This window comes from Schistocerca gregaria, chromosome 3 (assembly GCF_023897955.1).
Source record: "Schistocerca gregaria isolate iqSchGreg1 chromosome 3, iqSchGreg1.2, whole genome shotgun sequence".
Lineage (NCBI taxonomy): Eukaryota > Metazoa > Arthropoda > Insecta > Orthoptera > Acrididae > Schistocerca > Schistocerca gregaria.
Window position 1 is genome coordinate 525112646 of NC_064922.1, and position 25936 is coordinate 525138581.

Consider the following 25936-nt stretch of genomic DNA (forward strand, 5'->3'; position numbering starts at 1 on the left):
TACAGTTCCAAGGGAGAGCCAAAAGCATAATCTCGTCAAATTTCCCGCCACATGAGCCCCAATGAAAAACACCCACACATCCCCCACATACCACACCCGATTCTATCTTCCTACGGCAGCTTCCACACTTAGTACTCATGGCAATGTACAGTAATAAAATTTAAACAATGATCTCTTAATACAACAAACTATATTCTTAAATCAGTAAGGTAATGAACCTACAATGGATGTAATCTAACGAGCTACGTGAATTTAAACAATCATTACCTGAAAGTAAACAAACGCCAAATGGAAAGTCTATGAACAAATAAGTTTGAATAATCTACAATCCGACGATAAAAAGTCTTTAATTATTGATCAAAGAAGTATTTAAGATTATAGGCGTAAAGTTAAGTAATAATAAGAGGTCTACACACGCACGAAATTTACGCCTACAAATGTAAACAAACACTGACGAAAACTGGCCGTTTAGTAAAACCTTCTTTACAAGTAAAATACACTAATATTCGCGAAACCTTCAATACACAGTCTAACACAGACGTTAATTTAACTATCTAAACTATAATTTACACTAAGTATAATATTATTCTATTACTGAACACTTAACTTTTGCCAGAGCTCCGAAAGCGCGCCTACCGCTTGCTGCCCAAAAAATATAGAAGTCCTACCTTGATACTATGATTAATTGCTGATGTGAAAAATCAAGGTCTGATTCCTGATGACTGTCTTAAATTTTCTGCCATGGAATTGTCTGGAATAGATGGGACTCAGTTTTGTGAGACCAGTTGAGAAACATTTGTCGGAAATAACAAACACATTGCCCAAGAAATGTCAAGGGGAGAAGGGAGGCACTACTCTTTCATTTGATACATTGATTTTTTGTGCAAATATGTGGTTACCAAGAGGAAATTGTGGGGCTATGAGTATGTACTAGTAAATAAACTGCAGTGCTGTAGCAAACTGTTTTCTTCAGCTGTAGGTAAATTTCTAATACAAATATACACACATTGTTTTCATTAAGAGAGGTATTAGTAGCATTAAATGACTTATTCTTATTCCCTATGTTATAAATTATAAAAGGTTTATAGTTAACGGAAGATAAAACATAGGATAAGTTAAGGGAAGTGCAATGCAAAACTTTGTTCAATAACAGTACATTACCTTTGTTCCTGAAGATCTCACAATGGTTCTGTAAGGTTGTTCTCTCTCTCTTTCTCTTTCTTTGAGAGAGAGAGAGAGAGAGAGAGAGAGAGAGAGAGAGAGAGAGAGAGAGAGAGAGAGAGAGAGAGATTATATTAGAATGAATAGGCAAAGCAGATGTATTACAGTAGATAAATTAAAAATGCAGTCATTGCAAGCAATTCACCTGCCATGCTCAATTGACAGCATTTCTGACCTCAAGTGCGTGCAGAAGTACTTTGAGGTTTTGAGAACTTGCAGACTCTTGAAGGAGAGAAACTGAATTGACTCCAGTAGTCTCAGGAGTACATAGTATCAGAAAAGTTGGTGTCAGAAAGTATTAACATATTTTGCAGTATTTTATTTGGCAGTTATGAAAGAGGAACCTTTTCTGTTTCTTTGGAGAAAAGAACTTTTGTGCATGCATTGCCAAGTTAAAAAGTAATGAAGTGCGTAATACGAGGGGGCACCCAAAAGAAACCGGATGGTTGTCATAAAAAATTTATTGATGAACCTTTTTACAAAATTACTTCAGGCACCTTCAAAATACTCTCCATTACATGTGATGCACTTGTCAAGTCTCTTTTTCCCACTCTTGGAAGCATGTTTAGAACTCTTCAAGTTTGATATTATCCAGTGCCCTTTGCGAAGCTGTTTTTACCGTCTCCACATCTTCATAACGCTCCCCTTTTAGTATTTTTTCCTTTTGTGGAAATAGGAAAAATTCTCACGGGGCCAGGTCCGGCGAATACGGAGCGTAGGGAATGACAGACCACCTCTGAGATGCCAAATAGTGGGTCACTCGTAAGGCCGTGTGTGCTGGAGCGTTGTTGTGATGCACAAACCAGTCACCTGATCGCCAAAGTTCTGGGGTTTCCTCCTCACATCCTCTCGCAGACGCCTTTAAACATCCAAGTAAAAGTGCTGGTTAACAGTCTGGTCAGGGGGTACGAATTCCCAATGCACAATTCCACGAACATCAAAAAAGACAATGATCATAGTCTTCACATTTGACCTTACTTGCCTTGCTTTTTTGGTCTGGGACAGTTTGGAGTCCTCCAATGGCTTGACACTTGTTTGGTTTGTGGGTCATACCCATAAGACCAACTCTCATCCCCTGTAATGACTTTGTTCAAGAAGTTTGGATCACGTGCAATCTCTGCCTTCAAGTCCTGACACACATTCATGCAGATAGTTTTTTGCTCATGTGTGAGAAGGCGTGGAACAAATTTAGCAGCAACACGTCTCATGTGCAAATCCTCACTCATTATCCACTGGCACGAGCTCCAACTGATTCCTGTCTCTGTTGAAATTTGGTCGATCATTTGACGATGAACCTCGTTGATCTTTTGGCAGACCTTTTCAATGTTCTCCTCATTTTGCTATGTTGAAAGGCGTCCAGAATGAGCTTGGTCCTCAACACACATCTCACCACGTTTAAAGAGCCCAAACCACTCGAAAACCTGTGCGGCTCGTAGCGTCCTCCTGGAAAGCTTCCTGAAGCATTTGGTGTGTCTCAGTTGCAGTTTTTTAAAGCAGGAAACAAAATTTAACACACACTCTTTGTTCTTTTAAAGTTGCCATAACGACTTCGCAGAGATAACCTGCCAACAGTCAGAGAAACTCAATACCACACTTGCACGTTCAGCTCTACACTGACGCTTTCTGCACAGCTGTTTCATGAAGTTCTCTACTAACACCATCAGGCGTGAGAACCCTGCACTACGTCTACAAGTGGCAGCGCCCTTGGAGTCCGGTTTCTTTTGGGTCCGCCCCTCGTACCTGACACTAAATTAAGTTATTAAAAGTGCAGGTAGGATTTTGATTACTGCATAATGGCAAGGAGAGTGTTTCTGATGGAGAGAAATTTGTTAACATCAAGTATAGATTTAAGTGTCAGGATGTATTTTCTGAAAGTATTTGTGTGGAGTGTAGCCCTGTATGGAAGTGAAACACGAACGATAAATAGTTTAGGCAGGAAGAGAATAGAAGCTTTTGAAATGTGGTGCTACAGAAGAATGCTGAAGATTAGATGGGTGGATCATGTAACTAATGAGATGATACCGAATGGAATTAGGGAGAAGAGGACTTTGTGACACAACCTGAGTAAAAGAAGGGATTGGTTCGTAGGACACGTTCTGAGGCATCAAGGGATCTCCAATTTAGCATTGAAGGGAAGCGTGGAGGGTAAAAATCATAAAGGGAGACTGAGATGAATACAGTAAGCAGATTCCGAAGGATGTAGGTTGCAGTAGTTACTCAGAGAGGAAGAGGCTTTGCAGGATAGGGTAGCATGGAGAGCTTGCATCAAGCCAGTCTCTGGACTGAAGACAACAACAACAACATAATCTCCAAATAGTTTTTTTGATATAATACTGAACATCACAAGCAACAGAGTTATCAAATGGATGTAAAGGACTGTATGAAACAAGGAAAGTGGTAGATAAGGGCAATTCAGTTATGGTGATTGATTTCAGTGGATCAAAAGGAAGTGATGTGGCTGTTGGTAGGTTTGTCCCAGGTGGAAAGAGAGAATATGGCGAAGTCATAGATATGCAGCACTGAATTTGGTAGTAAATAATCAAACTTATGGTGTTTCACCATGTGTAACTGTTTTGAGGTTAAAGGAGGAATGTGCCTTTTTCATCACACACACACACACACACACACACACACACACACACACACACACACACACTGTGAGAGTTGGGGAGGGGTGTGTAGAGAAAGAGAGAAAAAGCAACAAACTGTCCATTCGCATGACTGGACACAGGCAGACAGTGTTTGTTGGTAATGAGGATCACCCTGTGGCTAAACATGCCTTGGTGCACGGCCAGCACATCTTGGCACAGTGTTACACCGTCCGGGTTATCTGGATACTTTCCCACCAACACCAACCTATCCGAACTCTGGAGATGGGAACTCGCCCTTCAGTATATCCTCTCTTCTCGATATCCGCCAGGCCTCAACCTCCGCTAATTTTAAGTTGCCGCCGCTCATACCTCACCTGTCTTTCAACAACTTCTTTGCCTCTGTACTTCCGTCTCAACTGACATCTCTGCCCGAACTCTTTGCCTTTACAAATGTCTGCTTGTGTCTGTGTATGTGCGGATGGATATGTGTGTATGTGCGCGAGTATACACCTGTCCTTTTTTCCCCCTAAGGGAAGTCTTTCCGCTCCCGGGATTGGAATGACTCCTTACCCTCTCCCTTAAAACCCACATCCTTTCATCTTTCCATCTCCTTCCCTCTTTCCTGAAGAAGCAACCGTCGGTTGCGAAAGCTAGTAATTCTGTGTGTGTGTTTTGTTCATTGTGCCTGTCTGCCGGCGCTTTCCTGCTTGGTAAGTCTTGGAATCTTTTTTTTTAATATATTTTTCCCATGTGGAAGTTTGTTTATATAGTAGAAAAAAACTTCCACATGGGAAAAATATATTAAAAACAAAGATTCCAAGACTTACCAAGCGGGAAAGCGCCGGCAGACAGGCACAATGAACAAAACACACATACAGAATTACTAGCTTTCGCAACCGATGGTTGCTTCTTCAGGAAAGAGGGAAGGAGAGGGAAAGACGAAAGGATGAGGGTTTTAAGGGAGAGGGTAAGGAGTCATTCCAGTCCCGGGAGCGGAAAGACTTCCCTTAGGGGGGAAAAAAGGACAGGTGTACACTCGTGCGCGCGCGCACACACACATATCCATCTGCACATACCCTCTGCCTTAAAACCCACATCCTTTCGTCTTTCCCTCTCCTTCCCTCTCTCCTGAAGAAGCAACCATCGGTTGTGAAAGCTAGTAATTCTGTGTGTGTGTTTGTGTGTTTTGTTCATTGTGCCTGTCTGCCGGTGCTTTCCCGCTTGGTAAGTCTTGGAATCTTTGTTTTTAATATACACACACACACACACACACAATCTTGTCCCAGATCAGACAAACGTTACTTTTTCTTTAAGTTAATTACAATTTGAGTTATATGAACACTGAAGACATGAAATACCTTTTGGGACATCTATTTCATATGTTTATTTGTGTGTGATGAAGTGCAATAGAGCTCTATGACAGTGGTTTGTTTACTCTATGGTGTCACCTGAACATCATACTGTTATGAGCTATTCTGTGCAATTATGACTGTAAAAATGCAGTTCCCATTTTCAGTGAATGTGCTATGTCTTCTCTTTGCAACTACCAACTACATTGTGGGATGGATTGAACCTAATGGTCGTTTAGTGTCTTATATCCATCAAATGTTTTCCCAATTTTTAATTGTTATACTTGGTGCCATTGTCAGAACTGACAGTTTTAATTTTTTTCCATTTCTCTTTCTATTGTCTTGCAAAAGTACTAGAACACATGTTGTTGCAAGTAGAGTATTGATCATCGGAAAGTTTCCTTTAATTTAGTCTATGGTCACAATCTTTTTTGTTTAACAGATTACTGGTTTCTGTCTTTATGACCATCATCAGCTATGAGGCAAAAATGGGAAAAATATAAATACACTCGCAAACTGTATACAGCTTAAGAACAATACATAGAGCATATTGAAAAGCAATACTGTCAAAATTTACATTTGTGTGCTTTAAATATGAAGAGGCATACCTGTTTCATAAAAACAGTCCTAATGTACTGCAGCCATAGTGGCATCGTCAAATGTTAAATGCGGAATCAGCACCAGCATCGTCAAATACATATAAATCACATCACATGCACGAGTCATGTTGTCAGTAAAACTACTGTTTAAAACAAGCTATCGTACAGTAGCCACAAGATGTTTGTGTTGTAAGTTGACCAGATGTCACTAATGTCGGCATACACTAGTTTTCAATAATTAATTGAAACAGTGAAAATAAAAGGGGGATACAATAGTTAAAGTCTGCAAGAAGCTTATAAAGTATAAGAGGTGTTACAGTAATAAAAAGCAATAAAAAGAAGAACATGACAAAACTAATACTGTTAAAAAGACGAAGAGTTAAAAACCAGTGGTTGACATATGCTCTAGTGCCAATATTCTAGACAATGACATAAATATCAAACACCATTGATATTGCACTGGGTAATATTAAACAACATAAAACAAATTACTAAAGGAGCCACAAATGAAAGAAAATATAGTGCCGCACATAATCAGCGCCCTCTGTTTGCACTAATGCCAGAATTCCACACAGACGGGAAGTAGTTGGAGAAACGTGACCGGCAGAGGGCCCCTCGTACCCTGCGGTACTCCGTTGCAAGAAAAGAATGATAAAATTCCGTAACAGTGGATGATCTACATTATCTGATTAATGCAGTCTATGAAATGAATAAAGAAGGAACAAGAACTTACTAGAGTCATGCGTAAAAGTTTGAAAACGAAGTAAATATGTGATACACTGAATACTAGGTGAATATTGCTAACACACTATATATAATAGAGGTGTGCAGTGATTAGGGTAAAACATTGTCAAATAAAGCAAAGTTGGCATTGGCCACAAAATCATTTTGCCAGTTAAGCAGTTTATTTGGCTCTCTATTTTTTGCTTTATAGGTTTCAAGCTCCTCTAACAAATTAAGAGCATGGCCCTTTTCCGCCCTGTGAAGAATACGCATACAATTCTCAATGCTCCCTATGTAATGACCAGTACCAGACAAATGCTGTCCTAAAGCTGTTTTGTTTCGTGGCTGTGAGTGTTCTTTGAACCTTAATTTAAAAGAGCGGCCTGTTTGACCTATATAACATTTGTCACAGTTAAATTTCATAGGAATAGTTTTTATTCTATTTTTGCCGGTTATCTTTGTGTGTGTGTGTGTGTGTGTGTGTGTGTGTGTGTGTGTGTGTGTGTGTGTGTGTGTGTGAGCAGCAGCAGCACCTGCTGTTTGTTAAATGTTTCTTTAGCCTATTGTAGGGCCGCGTGACATCGTTTGTAGAAAAGCCATTGGCTAATGTGATCTGCTTTAAAATGCTAAGTTCTTTACGTATTTCATTTTCGTCTAAAGGTAGACAAAGGAGTCGGTGAACCATGGAAGTGAAGAAAGCTGTACTGGAAGTTGGTCAGCGGAACGATTGCTTACCTGAACTGTTAGTCATTTGCGCAGGCCGCTGTGCCCCCACTACAATTTTGCCCTTCCCTCCACACCAATGCCAAGTTGCCGACAGAAACCATTTATGGTCTATTGTGATCACTTATCAACTTTGCCACATTAAGCAAGGTTGCAGTATAAATTACCTAAATGTAAATGTGTTATTCTTTCTGTGAGAGAGAAATATGAGATTAATGAAAGATTAGAGGAAGATGAATCTGCAACCAAGTTACATAATGAGTACAAAGTTGGTAAGTCGACAATTAGTGATATATAAAACAAAATCTGAGCATCACAAATTTTATACCTAAGCTTGAGTCTACTTGTACTTAAACAAGTCTTAACAATGTGAAGCTCGCCATGAACGTTGATCTATATGATTCTGTGTACATGTGGTTTATGCAAAAAGAAGTCATACGGAGAACCTATCTCTGGTCTCACTCTGTGTGAAAGTAATTCAATTTAATGAAAATCTTGAAGCAGTATCAAATTTTAAAGCATGCAAGGGCTGGTTATAAAACATTTGTCAAGTACAGCATTCATGAAATTCAAATACATGGAGGAAAGTATGCTGATTCTTTCAAAATCAAATTAAGGGGTGTATTGAGGGGAAAGGATTACACTCAAAAACGTTTGTGATGCTGCCAAAACTGGGCTCAATTGGGAAGCTTTGCCAAGTAAACTCTTGCTTTATGTTATGAATTCGTAGCATGTGATCCTAAAATAACCAATGACTGTATTATCGCTTTAGTTTCTGCTAATGCTGCAGATAGCTACCAATTGCCTAAACTCATCATTGGTAAAAGTAAGAAACTGTGTAATCTCATATGCTTTAAGATATCTGTGATGCCTATTGTTTACACCTCACAAAAGTGTGTCGGGATAGATAGTATGATTTTCATGGAATGGGGTGTGAAATTTTTCGTACCCTCTATAATTTAAAGAATGGCAAAAGAGAGATAACATTACTGCTTCTCGACAATGCACCAACTCATCCATCATGTGATTTCTTAAATGAAAAGAATGAGTTCATAACAATTATGTTTCTTCTACCTAACGTAACCTCCTCATTATAGCCCCTGGATCTAGGCATTAATGAAACTTTCAAACAATGTTACAGAAAAGAATTGTGGCACAATTTATTATTGGAAAGAGGAGAAGAAAAAGAAGAAGAAGGAAGCCCATTAAGAAATCATAAAAATATTGGTTCGAAAGATGTATTTTACATGAATGAGCTGCCTGGGATAGTAGAAAGGAACAGAATTTGAAAAAAAGCTAGAATGAAATTGTTGGTGTGGTGGAAAGTTCTCAAAGTCTGATTGAAAATCTCTGAACAGAATAATCCTGAAATGCTCAAGATGCGAACTCAATTGCCATAAATGTGAAGAAGACATTAAAGAATGGATGAGTGTTGACTGTACAGATCCAGGGCACCAAATCGTGCAGGATAGCAAAATTGTGAACTTCGTCACTAGTATAGCTGACACTGCCAGTGTTTCATCTACTGGTGCTCCAGAAAATGAAGATGAAAGTGGACCATTTGCTTCTGAAGCATGCTTAGATAATGCCTTATGACGGTTTGAAGCTCAAGATGAAAGCAAGTATCGGATATCTGGCCTCAAGAAAGTGAGTGACTTAGCTTCTCATAAGTATGGAAGTGGGGGTGGGAGGGATGTTTATGTCTGTTAGGCTATATTGTTTACGCTTTCCTAAGTCATATTTACATCCATACTCTGCAAACCACCTTACAGTGTGTGCCAGAGGGTACTTAGTCTAACACTGTCTTTTCCCCCTTCTCTTGTTCCAGTTGCGAATGGTTCATGGTAAGAACAGTTGCCCGTAAGCCTCTATGTTGGTTTGAATCTCTGACTAATTGTAAATTCATGGTCTTTTCGTGAGTTATATGTAGGGGAGGAAGCAATATGTTTGTTGACTCTTCTAGGAATGTGCACCCTCAGAACTTTAACAGTAAACCACAGTGTGATGCAGACTGCCTCTCTTGCAGGTCTGCTGTTGGAGTTGGTTTATCATCTCTATGATGCTTTCGTGCTTTCGAAATGAACATGTAATGAAACATGCTGCTCTCCTTTACATCTTCTCTATTTCCTGCATCAGTCCTATCTGATATGGATCCTATACTGGTGAGCAGTATTCAGATATTGCTCCAACGAGGGTTTCGTAAGCTACTTCCTTTGTTAAAAGAGTATATGCTGATGATTCTTCCAATAAAACTGTCTGTCATCTGCTTTTCCTGTGATTAGTTGTATGTGGTTGTTCCACTTTATATTGCTCTGTGCACATACTGCTAGATATTATATGGAAGTAACTGCTTCCTGTGATTGTTCTGGAGCCATGAAGTCATACATTAATCGGGGACTGGAAAATGTAGCATGTATTTTATCAAAATTAATGGCTGTTTAAAAAAAAATACATCTATTTTTTATTTGTAAATAATTAGATGCACATGCTTAAAATATTAAGACACAGCATCAGTGCTTTGGAACTATTTTTTAAAAAAATGTTGATTCGAGAACTTTTTTACCAGGATGTTTGCTTTTGCCGTATTTAAGCTTTCAACACGTAGTTGGTCTATTGACAAGCAGCACCTGCTGGTGAACTGAATGTTTCTTTCATTTAATCAAGCAATGAAAAATCCAGGATGGAATGTAACAATGTTATGAAAGGAAAGTTGCTACTCGCCATTCAGTGTAGATGCTGCGTCGCAGATAGGCACAAGAAAAATACTGTCACAGTACATTTATTTTCCCATTCAGTCAAGCAGATTTTAAAATCTGCAGAATTTCAGTGTTGACCTGTCATGGGCATTCATTACTGCACGACCCATACATAACAATGCTAGTGACAAGACACTTTGTGTAGAAGTAGACCAAAAATAACTGTGTTCAAAAGTTAGAGGAAGAATTTCAGCACAGTTGAAATACACGACAGGTCTTGCTTTCCAGTCGCTGTAGTGCAGAGTGCGGACACTTTATATTGACAGATGGCCAAGAGTGTAAACACATGATAATTTTTACTGCTAGAGATTAGATTTATTATTAGGGGTGGCTTTTCCTGAAACAAGAATAACCAATTGCTGCAATTGGAAAGTGGTCATGTGACATCCCTCCATTTGACTAAAATCAGCAGTTGGGCATGTGAGACCCTTCACTCACTGCATGGTGCGATCTTTGTCTTAATTGCCAAAATTATGGAAGCATTGTTAAGGATTTGATTGCAGCTAAATTTTTGTCACAAGCAAGACTGTAAATATGACCGCTGCTTTTTTCACTGACAGCATTTTAAGCTGTTTAGTTTCCTAGCTAACTGCACCTTTGAGAATTGACACACATTCTGAATAACCAGAAAAGTGTTAATGACTGGCAAGATTATAAATATGATTGCTGCTTGTTTCATTCACAGTAATTTAAGCTGTGTTCTCAGGCTCCTGCCTATCCACACTGTCAGAAATAATGACATGTTTGGGGGAGGAGGGGTGTAAACAGTTAAATATTTGTGACGAAAAGAAATATAAATGTCACTGGTGCTTGTTTCACTCACAGCAATTTAGTCTTTAATTTTTATCAGACTCAAGTCACAAATGTAAGAAACACTGAGAGAGCACGTTCTTATTTATAAATAGTATTGATTGTAGAACAACATACTCCGGTTACGTGAAAAAGAAAGTCCCAGAATGTGGTACAAAGAAGGAGATAAATGAAGATATTTGCACGCTCCAGGATGCAAACCTTTGCTACCTCTATACAACAGCTGCCTGTCTCTGAATACTGGACCACAGAGACCGCTGACAATTTTTGGCTTTATCACTTGTCATGTTCCCCCCCCCCCCCCCCCCCCCCCCCCAGGGGGTCCACAACTATTTTGTGGATACGTGCGTAGCGAGCACGGGACTCCGAACTAATGTGGCTCTCCTTCCTTTCTGGGCTGCATACCTTCCTTATCCGCATCCTTCCCTATCCCCCATCTCCTCCCCTCACCACCGGCTCTTTCCTTCCCTTTCTCCCCCTCTGGGAGTATGTTTTGTGCCTACGTCCGGAGACAGACGCTTGAAACTCTAACGCATTCTTCGCTTTCTCTGCTTGGACATCTTCATCCTTCCTTTGTCCTTCTTTTTTCCTTACCTCTTCTCTGTACCCTTTTCTCCTCTGCGGCGTTTGAGACCCCTCTTATTCACCTTTCTTTTTCTTTGTTTTTTCCTTTCTCTTTTTTTCCTCCCTGTGTGTGTCTGAAGGCCGATCCACGCATTTTCATGCGTAGCCGGTGACGGGGTAACGCATAATTCCCCACCCTGAGTAGACAGGTAGGACACGTACATACCCCCTGGTAACAGCCAAGCCCAGGGAGGGGTGATTACCCGAGCTGATACCTTCTGAAAGTGCCGATTGGTCCCTCCATCCGTTTCTCGGGAGGTGTGACCTGAGGTGTGAAAAATCACCTAAGGCGGGTGTGCCCTCAGAGAGGGCCCCCACAAGGGAGGAGCACGCCATCGGAGACGCTGGTAATCATGAGGGATATTTCCGCAATGGTTTCCTCATCTTCTGCTATGTCTGCTCACAAGTATAAGTTCAATGAGTCTCAGCCACAAACAGTTCTTCCATTGTTGCCATAGTTCCTTGTTTCTCGGTCTGACGAAGGTCACGACTTCTCCACAGTCAACCCTTTCATTATTCAGAAAGGTGTCAACACTATTGCAGGTCCTGTAAAGTCTTGTTCCAGATTACGAAATGGCACCTTGTTGTTAGAAACAGTCAGTGCCCTCCAGGCACAAAAATTACTGTGTACTTCACTGCTACACACCTTCCCTGTCCGAGTGGAAGCGCACCGCACTTTAAATTCCTCACATGGGGTCGTTTATACACGCTCCCTCCACGGATTGTCCGACGAGGAAATTCAACACTACCTGTCTGACCAGGGCGTAATGGCTGTTCATAGAGTCATGAAAAGGGTTGACTCGAACATCGTTCCAACCCGTACTGTCTTCTTGACATTTGACAGAGATCAACTCCCATCGAAGGTCAAAGCAGGCTATGAGGTAATTTCTGTTCGCCCTTACGTCCCAAACCCTGTGTGTTCCTATCGATTTCAGCAGTTCAATCATACCAGCCAGTACTGTTCCAATCCGGCCAAATGTGTTATGTGTGGCAAGGATGCCCACGAGGGTGCTTTTCCACCTCCGTCCCCTCTTTGCATCAACTGTATGGGTGACCACGCTGCTTCCTCTCAAGATTACCCCATTTTTAAAGACGCAAAGCTCATTCAGGAAATCAGAGTAAAGGGAAAGGTGTCGACCTTTGCTGCTTGAAAATTATTCGCCAGTCGAAAGCCCACTGTGCCTCAGACAGGAAAATACAGCACTGTTCTTGCCTCTCCTCAGCCAACAAAGGAGGCGGCCACACAGACTAGTGACCTCACCTTTAGTGACACAGTCGTCAGATCGGCCAGCGCAAAGATCGCCCGTTCAACCTCCCCACTTTCGCCTGCTCACTCTATGGCTCACCCTTCATCGGGTTCTGCTAAATCTCAATCCCAAAAGTCTGACACCTGGACTTCCAAAAAAGAGCATACTCGTGAAGATTTTTTTATGTACTCCAACTTCACAACCATCGGTTCCTCCTTCATCTAAACATCATGGTTCCAAGAAGGCTAATAAGAAATCCAGTTCCTCTCCTTCTCCGCCACGGCGTGTCCCATCGACAGCACCACCTGGCGGTAACTGCTCTCGGCAATCTTCTGTGTCGCCGAGGCGCACTGCTGGCGGCCGATCAACCGGCCGATCGCTGGTGGCAGGAGCTGCTCCTGAACAACCTATGGATCAGGATCTTCGGCTGATTGCTGTTCCACGCTGTCGGTCACAAGCTCTGAGCAGTCGTTGAGTTGACGGCAACCTTGGTCCCATTCTACCATTTTCTGTCTACCCTATGTCCATTATCCATTGGACTATCCAGTCAGGATGAATTGACGATCCTCTTATGATCCTACTCGCCGGTCATCTTCTGTCTTCAGGAAACAAAGCTGTGTATCCACGACCGCTTTGTTTACCCCCATTTTCAGTCAGTCCGATTTGATCTCCCCTCTGTTGAAGGCACTCCAGCACATGGAGGACTCATGATTCTTCTCCATGATACTCTCCATTATCACCCAATCCCCTTAAACACTTCCTTCCAAGCAGTTGCTGTCCGTCTTTCCCTTTCTGGATACACCACCTTCTCTGTTTGTACTGTATACATTCCATCATCCACACCAATGGCACGAGCTGATCTCCTTCATCTTCTTGGTCAGCTTCCACCCCCCTATTTGCTGGTTGGGGACATTAATGCCCATCACCCGCTTTGGGGATCTCCACATCCTTGTCCGTGGGCTCACTATTGATAGACGTCTTCCACAAAGCGGATCTTGTTTGCCTCAACACTGGGGACCTTTTTGTCTGCCTCCATGAGAAATTTCTCTCATTTGGTCCTTTCGGTTGGTGCTATTCCGCTAGCTTGGCGCTTCGAATGGTTTGTCCGCCCTTGCTGATATGCACTCGAGTGACCACTTTCCATGTGTCCTTAGATTGCAGCCACAACTCCCATATATGCGCCCGAGACGCTGGATGTTTGCCCAAGCCGATTGGACACTTTTTTCGTCTCTAGCGACATTCGATGACCGTCACTTTCCTAGTGTCGACGACAAGGTCACTCATATTACACACGTTATTCTTACAGCTGCGGAACGTTTAATACCTCGCACCTCCGAATTGCCCCGGCACCCCCCCCAGTTACTTGGTGGAACGAGGCATGCTGTGACACAATACATGAGCGGCGACGTGCTCTTTGCGTTTTCAGACACCATCTTACTACGGCCAACTGTATTCGCTATAAGCAGTTCCGTGCGCGGTGCCGTTGCGTCATTCGTGACAGCAAGAAGGCAAGCTGGAAATTCTTTACTAGCTCATTTAACACCTTCACTCCCTCCTCGGAAGTTTGGAGTCTGATTCAACGGTTATCAGGCGCGTCTAGTTTCTCTCCGGTCTCTGGCCTCACTGTCGCGCGTGATACGTTACTGGACCCCGTCGCAATTTCTAACTCATTGGGTCAACACCTTGCTGAGATTTCGAGCTCTTCAAATTACCCGCCAGCGTTTCTCCCTCAGAAACGTGCAGCAGAATTGCGACCTCTTGCTTTCTCCTCTCAAAATCGCGAAAGCTACAATGCTGTTTTCTCCATGCTGGAACTCCAACATGCACTCTCTTCTTCTTGCTCTTCCGCCCCAGGACCAGATGGTATCCACATCCAAATGTTGCTGCATTTATCATACCATAGTCGGCGTTACCTCCTTCGCTTTTATAATCGAATTTGGACAGACAGTACTTTTCCCAGACATTGGCGGGAAGCTATCGTCGTTCCCATTCCGAAACCTGGAAAGGACAAACATCTCCCCTCTAGCTATCACCTCATTTCTCTCAATAGTAGTGTATGTAAGGTTTTGGAGCATACGGTGAATTGCCGTTTAGCTTGGTGGCTGGAGTCCCGCAGTCTTTTAACACCTGCCCAATGCGGTTTCCGAAAGCATCGTTCTGCAATTGACCATCTTGTCGCTCTCTCCACTTATATCATGAACAATTTTCTCTGGAAACGCCAAACAGTAGCAATATTTTTTGATCTGGGGCGAGCATACGATACCTGTTGGAGAACAGGAATCCTCCGCACACTGTTCTCTTGGGGCTTTCGCGCTCGGTTGACCCTTTTTCTTCGCGAATTTATGGCAGAGCGCACATTTAAAGTGTGGGTGAATACTACTCTCTCCTGTACTTCCTCCCAAGAAAACGGGTTACCCCAGGGCTCTGTGCTAAGTATTGTACTGTTTGCCATTGCCATAAATCCAATTATTTATTGTCTCCTTCCTGATGTCTCAGGCTCCCTCTTTGTGGACGATTTTGCGATCTACTACTGCTCTCAACTGACCAACCTTCTTGAACTAAGTCTTCAAGGCTGTCTCGATCGCCTCCACTCTTGGAGCATCGAAACAGGCTTCCACTTTTCTCCCAGTAAGACCGTCTGTGATAATTTTTGGCGTCGTACCGAGTTTCTTCCACCTTCCTTACATCTAGGGCCTGTCAACCCTCCGTTTTTGGATGTCGCAAAATTCTTGGGTCTTATGTTTGACAGAAAACTGAGCTGGTCCTCCCACGTTTCCTATCCTTTGGCTCGCTGTCTGTGATCCCTCAACACCCTCCGTGTCCTGAATGGAACCTCCTGGGGAGGGGACCGAGTGGTCCTTCTCCGTCTCTATCGCGCCTTAGTGCGTTCGAAATTGGACTATAGAAGCATAGTTTACTCCTCTGCTCGGCTGTCTATTCTTCTGCGTCTCTACTCTATTCACCACCCTGGATTACGTTTGGTGTCTGGAGCTTTTTACACCAGCCCTGTGGAAAGCCTTTATGCTGAGACTGCTGAACCTCCGCTGTCCAATCGGCGCGCTGTCCTTCTAAGTCGTTCTGCTAGCCATTTGTCTTCCATGCCTGCTAATCCAGCCCATGACATTCTTTTTGACGCCTCCTTGGATTTAGGATATGCAGGCCGCCCCACCTTTTACTTGAGTGCCCCTATTTTACTCCGTTACGCGCCCTTCTACAGCTGTCGCCTGATATATCGTCCATTTATCAGATGACACGCGCTCAGCCGATCGCGTTCTCGAGTTTATTAGTGCCAGTGAGATGACGTCAGTCATTTGAAGCTCTTTTTCGGGACAGTCATTCCCTTTCTGTAGTGGTTTTTTAAGCTTTCCTTCTGCTTTTAGTTTCTCCATTTCTTTCTTTTTTTTTTTTGCCCCATTGCTGCTGGTTTCCATTTTCGTTTTTTACCTTTTCCTAAATCACAGACCGGGCACTAATGACCGTAACAGTTTTGCGCTCTTAAAAAAAATCTCCATAGGGCTTTTACGGGCAATTAATTTTAACAAATCATATCTAGGGTGACATGGTTGCGATGAATTTACATTGTGCCGCTGTCTTGAAATGGCGTGCAAGTTATACCCAAATACAATGAACCCAGTTTGGCATCTCATAAGTAGCGAGCAAGGGACATCACGTGACCCAAATGCGAGACGCATTTGTGAAACATTCCTGTTGGCTCTCCTTATCCTGAAATGCTATTTGTTATTCTTGTTTTGGGCTGAGCCATCGATAATAAATGAGGGAAGGGAAGCAGTGCAAGGAAACAAGCCACACCTCCCTCTCGCAGGGCAGCAGCATACATCCCACATTGTCACAGTGATCTGGTGTGGTCATAATCAAAGTCCTTGATGGACCAGGAGTTTAGTCACTTCACTCATTTCAAGATAAAAAAACGAGCAGTGTAAAACATGAAGCATTAGGGAACGGCTATAATTGTTTGTTGGAATTATTGTTAATGAGGTACTTCAGGCACAACCTCTGGTGGTATTCGACCCAACCACAGTGAAATACACTTGCCACCTAAAACTGCCATGTTAGAAGTTTCCACATTATACCAATGTTTGAACTTTAGCTAACAAACAAACATAAACATTTCTATATTCTAAGGTGCTAGGTCCCACGGCTGAGTTCTGTGTTGCCTTACATGGCTTGTAGCTTATGCAGACCATTCGACCCCCCATAGTTGGTATTGCATCAGAGCATCAAGCACACTGATAAGTCATTTGTATGTACACTTTTTATTTTGCAATCATAGTTTTATGCATATTGTCTTTCTAAATATGGCTTTGCTAGATAATGTGCAGTACTAGGAGTTGGCTACATTTTCGATAGTTATGTGTAGTAAATGAAGCTGTTTCAACATACCGCTTATAAAATAGTTCATATGATACAATTCACTATGAAATAGTGTATATTAGGTAATTTTGATTTTTCACATTTTGAGGCAGATTTTGCATCTATATTAAATTTTTTATGCCTCTAGGCCAATACATTACACTTGTTTGTGATGAGGGTCAATTGCCACTCACTGCACCAGTGTTGATCCTCTGCAGGTCTTCCTGCATTTCACTACAATTTTATAGCATCAAGACTTTCTGTATGCATCATCATCTGCGAAAAGCCTCATGGAATTTCTGATGTTGTCTACTACAGCACCTATATTATTAAGTGACTATTCCAAAATCTGGTATGAGTAGCAGGTTGCCTCTCTAGTAGCTTTTGGGGGCAACAAAATTTCATTTTTGGTACTTCCATAGTCATTGACAGATTTAAAAATTTAAAGTGCTGTCATCATATCATTAAGAAGTATAATCTGATGTTAAAAGTGTAACACAAGAAGACAAGTATTGCGGTTAGAAACTGTGTGTTTGTCTTGAGGCGGTGTAACTGAGGGCACGAAAATACTTTCTTCATCCAGTTTTTGTGAGTGAGAGAAACTTGCAACAAACTGTACACACAATTTTAAACCTTTACAAAACTACCTCCTCTCCCTCCTACCCCACCCCCACCCCCACCCCCTCCCCTACCACCACCACCACCACCACCACCACCACCACCACAAAATTATGAAAGAAAAAAGTTCATTCCTTATTTATTATACTTTCACTGTTCATGCAGTGAAACTTTGGCTTCTTACAAGGTGTATTAATTTTTTACAAGGTGTATTAATTTTTTACAAGGTGTTTTAATTTTTTTGCAAGGTGTTTTAATTTTTTTGCAAGGTGTTTTAATTTTTTACTGCTGTACTACCGAGTCTATTGACAGTATCCACATGCAGCACTGAATGTACCTGCAATCTTACATCATTGTACAACATACAGTTCATGAGTTAGGGCATCATAGTCATTTAAATGTGTGAAAAATTGGTGTCTTGTCTGTAATGGTGTGAAGTAAATCTTCATCAAGCATGACATTTCAAATTGTTACTTCTGTACTAACTAACTCTGAAACAAACTTCGCAGACAGTGTGACGAAGCAAGCTGGAATCATTTTAATCCCCCTCTTGTTTTGCCATCTGCCTCCTTAAAATTCATTTTTTTATTTGTGAAACTAATTACCATTAACATTTGTGAATAGAATGTTCATTTTCGTAAAAGAGAATGTTGGCCCTCAGTTATAAAGAATATAACACCAGATCTAAATTTGTGCTAAGTTTTATGTACGTAATTGATTTTGTAATTTATTTTGACTGTGCCTAGTTAGTATTGTTTGTTACAGAGCAAAATCAATAATTGTTTTGTAACTTAATTTCTATTGTTGATGTATAAACAAATATAAATTCTATATTAATTATAAACATTTGGAAGACGAAGTACTAGTAATCTTAAAGTATCTATTTGGCTACATTCGAAAACATATTATCGAAGTTAGCCTTTAATTAAGTCTGAAGTAATCAACAGTTTTAACAAAAGTGTTGTTTATGTAACTATATTTGTTAATTTCATGATTTAAACAAATAATTCAGCTTAACCCTCATAGTAGAAGAAACTGTTAAAAGGAACGAATTTTTTGATGTATTCAGTTAGTTTAATGAGTTAAGTTTTAATTGTAATTTCTGTAAATTTAACTTTGAATAATGTGTAGTTTCAGTTCCTATTATTGTGATGAAATATAAGAGCCTGATTTTTGGTCACAAGACAGTCCATGGCCAAGTTTTAGGCGAGGAACCTGTGTTCCTTAGAACGACAACAATGTTTCAAATTAACTGTGGAATAAGTGTTAAACAATTAGGCCGCGTGTTAAAACACTGGCAGTGTCTGCTCCATACGTACATGACTATTCTTCAAGAACTGTGTACTTTGTGGTCAGGCTTTTACTGCTCGTAGATGTTAAACAGTAAACTATTGTAGCAGTATGTGGAGGTTCACCTGCTAACTACTAACGAGGCTTATTGAAAGTTATAACAGTAGTGCACTGGCCATATAACTGTGTTTATTAGGGGTTGTGAAAAGTAAAATTAAAGTATCGTGAAACGCAGCGGTGCATGTGTCGGCTACATTATTTACCGTAGTCATTGTCCAAATTACAAACCCCAATTTTCAGCCAGTGTAGCAATGCAGTACGTCAACACTGAGGACAACAAAAGAAGAAATAAAAACCAGGCGGAACTGCTACAACAGTATCTACATACATCATTGAAGGTGTGCGCAAAGTTATATCATTGCACAACACACAGTACGAGAGATGTGACATTACAAACATTGAGATGCGTGACAACTTGCTTTTGCTTAAAATGGAGGATAAATTACCCAGGCGATACACGTCCAAAGTCTCATAATGTGGACATTTAACGATTTCCGACAAACTTTAAGCATAATTTCAAAACTTTTCTGAACTTTTTCTCACTTACATGTTTATCTTCAAATATTTAATACATTAATTTATCCATAAAGTAATCGGATGTTTGAAGCTGTTGTATACATTGGAATGTAACAGGTGAGTGGGGTTTTAGTATGATGTGTTCCACTTTATGCACAGTATGTTACCTGGTGAATGTGTGTGCCAAGTGTTACCTTACAGAGATCTAGTGGTGCCACTAGATGCGGATGTGACATGTCTTCAAGCCACTTTTGTGGTAACCCTTCTGTATTATAAGTGGAATGTTTCCACTGTGCACCTTTATTTACAATTGAGGGTGAAACAGATCTATTGTGATTGGCAGCTCAACATGGATCGCAACATGTATTCATGTACTTACTTGACTTTACAGAATGACAATTTCATATATTTATTTACTTATTTATGCATTTATTTTACCTGGCAAGATTAGGGCCTTCAGGCCCTCTCTTACACCTAACCAGGCATACTCAGATTGAACGAGTTACAGTTTCTACCTAACATTAAGGACATATAGCCTATTATGCAGTATTGATGTTAAAGAAAAAAAATAGATATTATAACAGTAGTACAATGATAATTATAACAATAAAAAATAATTATAACAATCAATAATAATAATAACAATAATAATAATAATAATAATAATAATAATAATAAGACTATGTATATGAAAGTAAACATACTTTTCTTTTCTGAATGTCAGTCCCATTGTTAGTTGGGAATTTTCTCGTTATGTTCTTGCAGCTTGTGAGTTATTCTCATCGAGCAGAGACATAAGACGATAGAATGGGGTGAAAGAGATATATAAGAGGTAGATAGGTTAGAGGAAGAGAAATAGAACGGTAAAATTCGAAGCTGTGATGGAGAGGAGAAAGAAAGAGATGGGAGGGGCACAAGAATGGTGGTTATACGGTCCCTAATATGTAAGTTCCCTCTTGAATGTTGAGTAGTTCTGGATAAGACGCAGATCACAGGGGAGCGCGTTCCATAGTCGTATGGCTGAGATGGAGAATGACACGGAGAAAGATTTTATGTTATGTAAAGGTACAGCCAAGATGCTAGACGTATCAGATCTGGTATTGCGATTGTGGAATGATGATAGGTGTTTAATGTGAGAAGATAAGTATTGGGGGCACCAGTGGCTAAGAAATCGATGAAGTAAGCACATCGTGTGGAGATCGTGTGCCTTGTGTGGGCGTATCCAACCTAGCTGGGAGTATGAAGGACTGATATGATCATACAACCGAATATTGCACACGTATCTAATGCAAGCATTCATCACTAGCTCGAGGCATCTTGAATTTTTACTATTTGTGCCGTGTTGAACTACATCGCAGTAGTAAAGATTAGGCAAGACTTGTGTTAGGACTAATTTTTGTTTAACATGGGTTGGAAATATTTTTCTAAATTTTTGAATTGCATGTAGGGAGGAGAGCGATTTCCGGGAAGCTGTGACTGTTTGTTCTTCCCAGTTTAGGTGTTCATCCAAGATTATTCCAAGGTCTTTTACTGTTTTTTGGTATGGTAGTTGGGTACCATTGAGGAGTATTTTAGGGACTGTTTCGCGAAAGTACCGGCTGATTAACTTTGGATGAGATATAAGTATGACCTGGGATTTCTTGGGGTTTAGTTTCAGACCTAGGTTCTGTGCCCATCGAGAAACAGAGCAAAGATCTGCGTTCATACTCGCTACTGCGCCAGCAATGTTTTTGGGGCTTGCACTTATGTACAGTTGGATGTCGTCGGCATAAAGATGGTAGTTGCAGGAGTGAATCACTGAAGAAATATCATTAATGTACAGTGAGAAGAGTAGTGGACCAAGGACGGAGCCTTGGGGAACCCCAGAGCGCACGCTTTTCCATGATGACTTTTCCGACCCACAAATGACTTGTTGACTTCTGTTTTTGAGGTAGCTGTCGAACCAGTGTATTGCGCTGTTTGAGAAATTCAGCTGTTTCATTTTAATTAGTAATATATCGAAGTCAACTGTGTCAAAAGCCTTGCTAAAGTCAAGCAGTGTTAGGATAGTAGCTTCATGTCTGTCCATAGCATGTTTAATGTCATCAGTTACTTTGATTAATGCGGTTGCTGTACTATGGTGCTTTCAAAAGCCTGACTGATATTCGTCATGGATGTTATGAGTTTTGAGGTAATCCGTCAGTTGTTCATGGACGAAGTGCTCTAGGGCTTTAGAAATTGCAGGTAGTATGCTGATCGGCCTGTAGTCACCTGGCGACTTAGGGTTGTCAGTCTTGGGTATAGGCTTAATTAAACTTTGCTTCCACTCAGTAGGATATGTACTACTGACAAGAGACAGGTTGAAGATGTCTGTGATAACTGGAATAATAGTGTCTACGACGTTCTTAATCATGCCAATGCTCACTCCATCATTTCCTACTGCCTCGGAAGAGATTCTCATAATTGCCTTGTGTACTGTGCCGGTAGTGACATGTTTTAGGAAAAACTTCTCTCGAGAGAGATTGATATCTTGGGGCTGGTAATTTGTCGCTGCGTGGCAGTTTGCAGCTGTTGAGAAGAAATCGTTTAATTCTCCTGCAGACGCTTGATAAACAGCGTCAGATCTTCGCTTTCCTATACCGAAACTGCGCAGCTTTTTCCACAGTGCAGCAGGTTTTGATATGCCGCATGCGACAGAGCAGGCATGTCTGATTTTGGCATTCCTCACGCTTTGCTTGGTTCTGTTTCGGAGTTTCCTATAAGCTTCGTACGCCTCGGGAGTTGGGTTACGCTTGAAGGCCGTATGTGCAGCATCACGTTTATTCATTAACTGATGTAATGCAGTGGTGAGCCACGGAGCGGGAGCTCTCTTTACCTTAACAGTGCGTTGAGGAGCATGTTTATCATACAGTGCAATAATTTTGCGACATAATTGCCGAATTTTTTCGTTTAAAGTCGGTTCATCGCTTATATCATGCCAAGGGATGTCTGAGCAATCCTTTTGAAGAGCGTCATGGTTAACATTTTTTAAGTTTCTGTAGGTTACCAGGTGAGATTTTTCTTTGGTAGTATGCATTGAGTAATTTAAAAATATCACGTCATGAGCAGAGTGTCCCAGAGCGGATGTCTGATTGGCGCGGATTATTTTATCTGGTCGCTTTGTTGCTATTATATCTATGATTGTGTGGCTGTGTGGCGTGTGATGAGTTGGGTCCAGCGGTGTTAACTCATATCATTGGAGTGGAACAGTCGCCTTAGTTTTTCGGCAGAGGGAGATTTTAACTGTAAGTCGATGTTTGTGTCGCCCATAATGATTATGTGTTCATAGTGTGTCACGAGTGAGGACAGGGCAGACTGAAAGGAGGACATGGCACCAACGTTTGGAGGTTTATAGATTACTCCAATTAGCAGTTTCTGATTTGATGTATTTATTTCGAAAAACAAGAACTCTGCTTCTCCTTCGCCCTTTGCATCCGATGTGCATAGCACAGTAGGTGTCCGATCAGAGCGAACATAGGCACCCACACCACCCCCGCGTCGTGTTTCATGATCTGCCCTTAGGAGAGAGTAACCAGCGATTCGGATAGCGTCGGAAGAAATGTTTGGTTTCAACCAAGTTTCAGAGTCGAGGATAATGTGGAACAGCGATTGGCAGAACAGGTCACAGAACTCGTTGAAGTGAGCCGTTAGCGACTGCGCGTTCGCGTGGGCCACAAAGAGCCCGCCGCTGGAACCGGTCCGTCCCATTGTGGCTGCCTGTAGGACCGAGCGCGCTCCGTTTACCTGCTGGCCGGAAGAGGGACAAAAGCTGGATTTTGCGGGGCAAGACATATTTACAGGTGTGTCCAAGGTCGTGACTGACTCAAGCGTCTGTGGACTAAAGGTGAAAAACACGCTGGAAGTATCGAAGAAGGGAGTGAAAAGAAAGATGGAAAGTGGCAGTAGTAGTTACGAAAAAGATAGTAGTAGTAGTGGTGGTGGCGAAGATGAAAATAACAGATATAGAAAGGCGGTTGTAAGGGGATTCCTGTTAATGGAGAATGTTAATTCTCATTTGACTGACAATATGAATATACATGAGCACTTATAATAGACAAATAAAGAAACAATATTTTTGTGAAACAATTGACTTATTTTAAATAGAGTACTTATGGTACTTATAGATATAACGGAGCAGTATTTAAGCTAAAAAAATGAAAAGAAAGAATAAAAAATTAACTTATATTAGACAGATTACAATATGAGACTTTGTGTCTTTCGCTCAGTCTTTCAGTTCGAACATGTTTGTCACCGTTTTCCTCCCTCCTTCCGTCTTGATTACGATCCTACCATCCTGGGTCCATACATTTTGAAGGCCAAACTGTGTGATCGCAGCATTCAAAACTTTTAGTCTTTCGCGTGTCAGATCTTCCCTCAGGGTAACCCCACTCTTGGCGAGTTTTCTTTTCTGAGCAAACACTTCAGCTCTCTTCCGATAAGACACAAATTTAATTATTATGGGCCTGGGTTTCATGGCACCTGGTATCCTGCGCCCAACACGGTGGCTTCTGTCAATATCGCCCTCGTCGATCTGCACACCAAGTTTCTCACGCATGAGGCTAATGGCCAGGTCGTCGGTGTTTTCACGATCGTTTTCAGCTACCCCGAACAAGCGCAAGCTGTTCCTTCGCTGATACTGCTCAATTTCATCGGTGGCAGCAGACAGTTTAGCCTCTAGGTCGGCGGCTTTTTTCTCTTGTGCGGCCAGGGACTTTCTAAGAGACTGGATTTCGGTGCTGTTGCGCCCGACAGACTCTTGTAGTTTGTCCATGACCGCGGCCGTCACGGAGTCCGTGATGGATTGGACGATTACGTCTAGCGTGTCTTTGCTGTGCAGCGCCGCACTCACCTGGGACCGGATGAGCTCCCCGATGTCGGGAAGCGGGGCCTCACCTGCCGCCGGAGACCGGGCGCCCGCGCTTCCTGCGCCCCTGTAGCCTCGCCTGCTGCCGCTTACTCGTGCTCTTCCCATTTTTCACTCACTTATCACTTATCACTTGTGGTAATCAATGGAGAACAATACACCACGGCAAGTAACACTTGTTTAGTCAGATGCACACATTATGGACTGCCGCACTTCTCTGTAACACCTTCAATGAGCGGAAAAACTCGCGAGCCGAAGAAACGCGCGTCACTCAGTGGCCGCCATGTTTAAGTATACAATCTTCAGCAGTTCTGGCATTGACATTATTGCTCACATTCCTTGCTCTGTGGCTTCCAAGGCACTGCCATGCCACGGCACCAAAGTATAAGAAGGCCTCCACAGCAAATAGAGAAGCACACTTACCATTGTGCCATGTCAATATTCTGAGCTGTCATTCACGCCAGATGTGCCCATAAGGCAAACCAGAGCATGCACAGTACTATGTTCCACACTTAACAGCTACATAAACAATGTTTCTGGTTTCCATGAACACCTTTCATTGACTTGAATGGTTAGAAGTGTAACATATTATTCCATAGAATCAATATGTTACACCACAATGTGGGGGTTCTTTAAAGAATCGGTTTATATATATTGTGAAAAGTTATGGACATACAACACTTCTTTAGGGTATGCCAAAAATTACTTGTGTGTCTGAGGACTTCTCTCCGTTGAAAATGACATGCTGTGTTCTGCTTCAGTACAGTTAACTCAGTTTGTCTGATATTCTGTATGCTTGTATTTCCTTTGTAAGGTAGCAGTGCAGAAGTACACCAAAAGCCTTACGGATGTCGGGGAACATGGCACTTACCTGTGCACTAGTATCTTCCGCCCTCTAGATCTCGTGGCTGAACATGATCAGTGTTCTTGGAATCCACATTGATTCCTACAGAGGAGATGTTCGGTCTCCATAAATGTCATAATGGGCAAGAATAAAACATGTACCAAACTTCAACTAAATGGTAGAATGATTCCTTTAAAAAGGTCACAGCAAACTGCCTGTCCTCTCCATAATAAACACTTATGTTTATATTTATGTGACTGTATGTGTGGGTTATATTTTTCCCCATATTGATTTGACAAATGCTTTGTATAATAGTCCTTGGACTACACTATACAGAATTACAAAATCAAATAGTGAAACTGCAGATAGCAATATCAACAGTGTAGGGAAAGACAGATTGCTTCTTACTGTAATGGAGGCATGTTAAGTTGCAGTCAGGCACAATTAAGACACTTACATAAAGCTTTCAGCCATAGCCTTCATCAGCAAAAGAGAAGCACATAATTGTTCATAAAAGCAAGCAAGCATACCTCATGCACACATGACTCTCCAGCATCTCAGCCTGGAATGCATGTGTGTGAAGTGAGCTTGCTCGTTTGTATGAATGGTGTGTGCTTCTCTTTTGCTGACAAAGACTGTGGCTGAAAGCTTTATGTGAGTGTCTTTTAATTGTGCCTATCTGCAACTTAACATGTCTTCTGTACGGTAAGTA

General features: G+C 41.5%; 1 protein-coding gene across 1 annotated transcript in view; it reads left to right on the forward strand.

Annotated features, from left to right (window-relative positions):
- LOC126354060 (protein lifeguard 1-like) overlaps window positions 1–25936 on the forward strand; it is a 77299-nt gene that overhangs the window by 41949 nt on the left and 9414 nt on the right. The window lies entirely within an intron of this gene.